Here is an 8,770-nt window from a genome sequence, read left to right on the forward strand (position 1 = left end):
CTACAATAACTGGTGTTTTCTGAGAACGTTATTAACCATTAGAACGCAAATCCACAATCATAACTCGCAGCTGCAGCTACGCGAAAACAAATGTAAAAACCGTACAAACAAACAAAATAATACAGAGGTGTCAACGAAACAATAGCTTCAAAATAATGTACAAGCATATATTTATATCGGGACAAGAATGCTCAAAGAAGGCGTTCCTTCAGTTAGGCAAGAGGTAACACCGGAACAGGAAGTGACCCTCAAAATTACTGAAGCAGTACCGGGTAAGTTTACAATAACATATATTTACATGCCTCCCTTCTTCAGCTTAGTTAACACTGACTGCGTATAAATTAGTGTATACGCAGTGAAAAAAAGGCTTGGCGGATTAATGCGTGTTTCAAATATGGCGCCGTTCACGCTTCAGCGAGATAATAGTCCAATGACAACTAATGCTTGGATCAGTTACCATCCTAGATACATAAAACATATTCGGGATCTATTATGCTTAATTAGACAACAAAAGAATGCTGATAAACTTCTTATTCCATGGATGCACATTCAAATTTCTTTGGCAGTTACGTCAACAATGGCGGCTTCGTTCTGACCGCGTCACTCAATAAGCAGTGTATCAATGCGCGTACATGACGACCGTTATAAATTATTAGAAAAGTTTCTCACATTGCTTAATTTAAAATTTTAAAACCACGAAAAGAAAAAGCATAGTGTTATTCACTGCGTATTTTCTAAATTTACTCATGTATCGATGTAGATTCACTGCAACTATATTGTCGTACAAATGTAGCAACCACGGCTACCGTAGTTACCATCGTGGCAACCCGTTTCGACTCTTTTTCTGCGTAATGTAGCATTTAATTTTTTTTTAATGTAAATATAAGGATTGACCTTCATTTTGACGGCGTATACTGTAGTATGAACGCAGCTGGCAACGAACATATTCTTTATAGAGCGCTAGAGTACTACAGAATACGCCGTCATTCCTTAAATGAAGTACCAAAAGGTAAACTTAAACTACTGTGATTTGAAATCCAGAAAAAAATAGCTCAAAGCCTGTGGATTTGTATATTGTTTGTATTAGCTTTAGCCGGATGTAAAACGTTTGGCAGCTACTTGACACATGTCCGCAATTTACAAGATGTATGCTTTTTCTTTCATCAGTAAAACTGGAACATACATTAACAATGATTGATTTATTGTATTATGATGGTGAAATTTCTATGTTCAGCTGCAATTGTCACTCCAGATCTAAAAGTACGAACTGATGTTTCACAGACAGATGTTCAGGAATAGGTGAAGTCCAAGTATAGAAAGTCAAACGCGCACTTTACGGAGTTAACACAAGTGATGTTTCTCAACAATTTAATTCAAAGCTTTTTCACTAATGATAATTGCATCCAAAGTCGGGAAATGCATTTCCCATTGTGATAATGTAACTTCCAAGACCTGTTCAGTCAGTTAGGTGCAGAATATGTTGCCCAGCTTTCTAATAATGACGTACATGTCTCTTACGACAATAACCTTACTGTGATTATCCATCGTCATTGAATCAAAAAGTAACTGACATACAGACGAAAACGTTAAATATATGAAGAAAATATCATTACCATATGGATTTCCTCATTTCCCTTTTAATTGACATGCGTCTTCGCTCTATGGAGGGGAATGGTTGTGGTAATTGATTTGTATAATAATTTATTTCAATTTTCCAAACGAAACATCTGACATAAAATCAATACGTGTATTTTATTTACGTATATTTTTATAATTATGTAGATATGTTATAGTCATAATAAGGGTCCAATGTGCCTTCCAAAAACGGCTGACGAATCATAGTGCCACGAGATGCCTAGTACAAAAGAGAACCACTTACTCAAAGTATTATGGTGTAAACTTATTGACTGTCACAAATCTACTACATACTGAATACATTATTATAAATGATCATTAACATGTTCCTTGTATTTTAAACTCGCAGAATGATAAAGCTTATAAATGGCGGCTATGATGTCCGGCATGTGGTAGTTGGGCGCGCTGTGGATAGTGTACGCGCCTTTTAGCAAGGCGGCTAGGGTTTGATATCCCAATCAAACGGGAAAAGGGGTCACCTAATCGGCCCTGTAGGTTTTCTCCAGATGATCCAATTACCGCCAACATCTGAGCCAACATTAGTGATTAATATTTAAGGATTGAACGCATCTTTTTACACAATTCAATTCGAAGATCATAATGCATTGTACTGTTGCATACCATAATAAATGATAATAGATGCCATTCCATCCTTAATTTTAGGATAAAGCAACAAAGGAATTATTCTTATCATTCCGTTTGTCTGATTCGGTTCAAAATAGCCTTTTTTAATCAGCTGTTTCAACAAACGGCTAAACAAACGTTGTAGCAGAAACAAGACATTGCTGTATATGGATACCATTTCCGTCAGGCGTGCGTCAATCGGAAACCATTCGGGTCACGAGATCATTGGTCCCCAATTACTCAAACAGGTTGACAGATCCAAGCAGTTTCCGAATGAAAAACGTTCTTGCGTAGTGGCATTTTGTGTAATTGGATAACAGCAGCAATTGTGGTTGGTAGGTTTATCTACGGACTGTCAATGTAAAATGTGAATATAGCTTGATGGACCTTGTTTCTTAATTGTTGGGAAATAATGTTTATTTATATCTCTGTTCTTTATACCACTCACCAACTACGGAACTACGGAATTGCTTCAGCGCTAACGAAAGCTGATATGCCTGACATACGCATGTGAATTATTGCCATCAAGTCAAATGAGTCAAACAGTGAATAACACAAGACAGCCGTCTGATTCAATCATGTCATGATTTGCCCCGTGTACGGAGAGACATTCATTTTTAATATCCAAAATGGCAACTCTTTGTCAAGAAAACGACTCAGGGTTTCACCGATGAGCAATGAGCCATTAAGAAAATTGTCTTTCTGAGACATTCAATTCAAAATATATGGTGATCAAACCTTTTCATCAAGTGGCAGAAGTGACAGTTTGGCAGAAAAATAGGTCATGCTTTCTATGTTTACCAGTTCCGTCAAATGGCATTAATTCGAAAACTTTCGTCATAATTTGAATTTAACGTTATATCAAGATTGGTTCCCCTGTTACACATGCAGTTTGACGGAAAAAACGAAGTTTCCAATTAAAATATTGAAGTGTTATGGTTCCTGCTATTGTTAGATTATAACAACATTTTTGACTGTTAGATTTATTTGAGGACAAACTGAACATTGAAAAATGTAAATATTGTTAAATCGTGTAATATTGTTCTTTCTGTATATATATCGTCTCGTGTATAATTGTTTCAAGAGTCATGTAATATTGTTTTCCGTGTTTACTTCTGTGGTATCCTCAGATCACCATATACATATATCTCAACTCTTTTCCAGAATTTCGTTGTGAAGGGCATAGGCTGCTTGTTGAGACTCTTGGACATTAAGCTATTGAGAATCAATGTTACGACAATAGTGGTGCTTCCTGTTTGTAATACCGATAACCTTAACAATACTCCAATAACTATAATGTGAAGGATATATATATACTGTGACATAAATGTTACAATATATGCCGTATATTGTACATAAGTACTTCCGCCTGTCCATTCTAAGCAGTGTACTTAATCCTCACGTGTTTGATGATCGACTAACTGCGTCATGCCACCTCACCTTGACGCAGGTAGTGCGTCCGGTCTAGTGGTGGGTAATTATTCCCGCCAATAAGAGGTATATCGAGCGCCAGGCCACGGTATCAACAACCTCATCGTCTGCTTCAATAAAACACTCATTAAATATTTATACTACACGTGATAGATATGCTTCTTTCAATAACGCTTGTAGGCCTCAATCAGAGCTCCGTGATTGATATCGACAAGTACAAAAAATGTACCTGTAGGTGGCAGCACTACACTACCCGGCCTACGACCTGGTCAACATCACATCAAATCACATTAATTTTAATTAAAGTCAAAACAATTATTATAATATAGTTCAGTTATTTGATTAGTCTATTTTTATTGAAAAGCAATGTACTGTAGATATAGTACACTGTGTTTATGTATGTTTGATATTGTAGTAACATAGATACCCACATTGTAGTATTGTAGATGCTGTATAGTGTTGCTGTATATGAAATAATGCTAGGTATACGTACCGTATAATCTTGTAACAAGAAGCAAGTTTAATGACAGCTTAAAGCTGACACTCCAAGTTAAAAAGCTTTCAATTGTGGTTTTTTTTTTTTTTTTTTTTTTTTTAATATTTATTTTTCTTTGCGCCTTTTATACCCAACGAGAGTCATACTCGTTACTAAGCAAGGACAAACTAAAATGTCGGCACTTCCTTAGAAACGATAGTCGGTAGAGATGGGGAAGATCTCCAGCTTTACATTATATACTGTATACTATATTAATACGTATGAGTGTTACCTGGCTCGTGTTAAATGTATCTCGTTTCGGAATTCCTAAATGGAAACGAGCCTCAACGAGATTTTTCTAGATAAATTTTAATCAACTAACAAGAGTTTAGATTTATGACAATAGCAACGGTCAGGGGTTAGTAAACATTTTCTAACATTTTCTATAGCATTTGCGAGTAATTTACATCGTTGTGTTTCAAACAAAGCTTCAGGGCCGAGTCGGTATTTATTTGCGTTGATTATTTTGTTAAATAATATGCAAAATTCGCAACTCTATGTTAAGAACTATATACCCTAATTTTATTTTATTATTTAATGTACTTTAGATACATTATGTATCGTAAATGTGTACATTGTATATATAGATCGGTTCAATAAAACTAAGGTTTTACCTATAGCTCAGTCGATTAATGAATGACCTTAGATCGGATAAAAATCGACAATTCTAGGACCATGTAGAACACAGAATCACCAGAGATACTGAGGGAACGCCTTAAATAGTCAGTCATTCATGCAAACTGAATGTAAGCGATACATGATATAAAAATATACTTGATCAACTAATACTGTGTGTCGTAATAATTTAATCGATTGTTTTTTTTTTATTCCGAACAACAAATCATGCCACCAGCTGTGACGTTTTACTTATGGATTTTTTATAAAATATATTTGAGCACTTTAAACTCTGCTTATTTTTGAATTTTGTATTTGTATAACCAGGGGACAATTTCCTGTTTATAACATCGAAGTATTGATAGCGTGCGCACGTGGTATCTGTCAGAGTTATGTTTCCTTGGTAGCATGGCGTGATGTACTACTCTGTTATATTTGCAGTTTAAATTGGAATTCAAGTGGCGGAAACGTTCTGTGTTTAACTATTGGGATCTATATAGTGTGGATTAGAGTGGGGAGAAGTCAATGTTCCCCTCTACGCCAATCCTACTAAGCCCCACTCCACAGGTCTTAAGGCCTACTTGTTTGTGTCGTCAAGAGACAAACACTGTTAAGTTTAAGCATGTTTGAACCTGGTCGAGCTGTCTCTTGAAACAAATCTATAAGTGCATAAACGTTACAAGTATATAAACAATTATTTTACACTGGTAAAAGTGTGATCAGTAAGCGTCTCAATGCACTTTAATAAAAATCAGACATCCTATTTCCATACAGTTCTCAATAAAATCATACCACGTGGCTACCGGTTCTGAGATTGTTTTTCATCAGAAGAAATTACAACAGTCGTTCTAATTCCTCCTCTCATAGATGATTAAAGGCAACATACTCGTCACAAACTCAACAGTGATGATAATATATAATCAATCCTCAACATTACACCCATGTTGACTCTATATGAAAAAAAAATCACAATAAAACCTATTGTCCTTATCGACATATCAATGATACATGTATCACATGTTTGTCCCGGGAATGTAGCTCATTTTACCGGGCAATAGTTTCAGACTATTACCCTGTAACAATGAACCAATCACAAGATTACGCTGAGGTCACATACCACGACCACACCGATGTCATTATGCCACGAAGACAGAGCCAATCAGTTGAGAGATATCGTCTTGGAAATGTTCCCCTTTTTTTCAATATCTCTTTTTGTATTGGTTTATGAGTGTCGAATTTCTGGAAGTATATGTTTGATTCCGATTTCGTGTTCCCGCCAATCAGGTACATTTCCAATCATTCTAATGACTTGTGTTGGCAAACAACAATGATGGTGGGAAGGTAAACACAATAAGATAGTCTGCATGTGTGGTGTGCATCGGTAAAATATAACAATTACATGTACACATTGGGTACTTAGACGTTTTCACGTCTCTCCTGACAAGCTATCTTGCCCTCGTCCATCTTTCCCTCGTGCACATTCTGTAACTTTATACTATTAGCATCAAGTTAACTTTCTCCGGTTGCGTTGAAATTGATATATGTGCCATCGTATGGCATTGTCACTACATGTATATATCCCTACCACATTCAGATTGCATTCATATGAGCTATGAATGTCATGACCCGATCGTCGACGTTATCGTTATTGTGGCGCCCTGGGGAGATGGCTGTTCTATTAATTGAATTTTGAAAAGTTAAATGATTTTAGAAATTAATGAATTCTAAAAATGGTTGCATTGCACTGCGCATGCTTTCAGTTGGCATTCAGAGGCAACACGAAGTGCGTAAATGAATCTCAATCAATCTTGGTATGTCAATGACAATCAATTACGTGTGTTCTATCGGGTTCTCAAAAACGTTAAGATAATACCGAAGTGTCCACCAAATCATAATTAGAACTCAAAAACGATGAAATTAGTGAAATATATGAACAAAGGAAATATTTACACGAAGACACTAGAAAAGTACAAGGAGAGTAAGATATAAAGACGTAAAAATAATGAAAAATCAAAAATAATATTAAACCCCCGATCGCGATCTATAGCACTAAATAACCTAGCATGGATATTTTACAAATTAGACAAATGAAAATAACGGGAGGTAGTTCATATAATAAAACATCGGATCAACATACACAAGAGTACATCTTGTTGTTGATTTATATTTATCAATATACAATACGTACATTTATGTATAACAAGGTTGAAGATACACAATGTATAATTATATGTACATATTTGGTATTGTTGCATTTCGCGTTATGTATATGTATATATCTATACATTGCGATCCAGATATTCCTCGCCTACATGACGGAACCTATTCTAAAGATGGCCGAGGATGTGCAACGGTTATAGTCGCAGGTATTGATCAGCTAGGCGATTGTGTGTAGCTCATCGTGAGTTCGAGATCTATATATGTACTAGTGTACTAGTATACCATTTTACATGGAAAGGTAACACATCAAAACATCAATGTGAAATAAAACGTTTGTACATGTAAAGTTTTCTTCTGTCAATTTTTCTTACTATTTTTTCATAAAATAGATTTTTTGTATTTATCTTTGTAGTAAATTTTAGTATCGAATATACATTTGTTTATGCATGAATTATTCCTATTCTCGATCCTCCGTCTGTATGCTTCACAAAATAAGTTGTACTACTCCCATAAACATATTTCACCAATGATTGTAAAATCCTCTCCTGCGCTATACATTCACAGTGTATGGGGCCTTAAACAATCGGTAATGATACTGACTTCATTTGGTGAAGTAATTGGACACGGATAAGCTTCTATCAGAAATAGTAATGTCCAAGACTGGACGTGTTTGCAAATTAACGGCTCTCCGAATATCTGCCTCCCGCAGATTTTGGCCCGATACATAGACTATAGAATTAGGAAAGTGTGTCTGTTTTTATTATATGAAATACCGCTGATGTATTGCACACTCGTCCTGATTGGATGGCATACATAACGCTATAGTTAGGAATCCTCAGGTCAAAACACTCATAGGAACTCTTTTTTGTTCGTTTAATGGAATTTGAACCAAAACCCAGGATATTTCCGAGTCTTATCCACAAACATGGTGCAGCAATTTCAACCAAAACTTCCCTAGCCTTCTGACGGCCTGCAGTCAAACAATCCAGAGGCAATTCGTAAAAGCATAATCTAGTCTAGTTTGTCTGACCTAGATTTGTACTTGTTTTCGTTTGTCTGATAGCCACTGGTCTTTTAAGTTATGTATCTATTCTCTTTGATCTTGTCACCTTTCCACGTCTTGTTATGTGTGACTGGACTAGATTTACAGTCAGTACAGTTTCTCAGTCTAGACTTTGGTCTTTTCACCTTTTCACGTCTTGTCATGTGTGGCTGGACTAGATTTACAGTCAGTACAGTTTCTCAGTCTATACTTTGGTCTTGTCACCTTTTCACGTCTTGTCATGTGTGACTGGACTAGATTTACAGTCAGTACAGTTTCACAGTCTAGACTTCGGCCTTTCCAGACAGGCATTATACGATCTGAATATGTTTATAATTCATCTATTACGGTTTCTGTGGTATTGTGTCTGGATTGATGATAAATATTGAAAGTGGGTTATAGCATACGAATGGTATGGGTCAAGCTTATTATTTAGAAAACTTGCATTTTCGTATGATATTTAGGGTTAGGGCTACACATTTGTGTATCAATCAATGCATAAGCGGCTTGCACGCTAAAGAGGGCAATGGTCTTACATGTATCTAAGATGATGACAAAACTTAGCTGTAGTGAGCTTACATTTTCATTGTTATCAAATAATTATTTATCTACCGTGTCTGCACTGTCTCATGACGCTAAACTATTATCTGAAAGGCGAAGATAATCGAGTACGGAGTCGTTCATTCTGTTTAGTAGCAGACATCGACATTACTCTCAGTGGTTCAACA

The sequence above is a fragment of the Mizuhopecten yessoensis genome, unplaced genomic scaffold (genome assembly GCF_002113885.1).
Source record: "Mizuhopecten yessoensis strain PY_sf001 unplaced genomic scaffold, ASM211388v2 scaffold10073, whole genome shotgun sequence".
Taxonomy (NCBI): domain Eukaryota; kingdom Metazoa; phylum Mollusca; class Bivalvia; order Pectinida; family Pectinidae; genus Mizuhopecten; species Mizuhopecten yessoensis.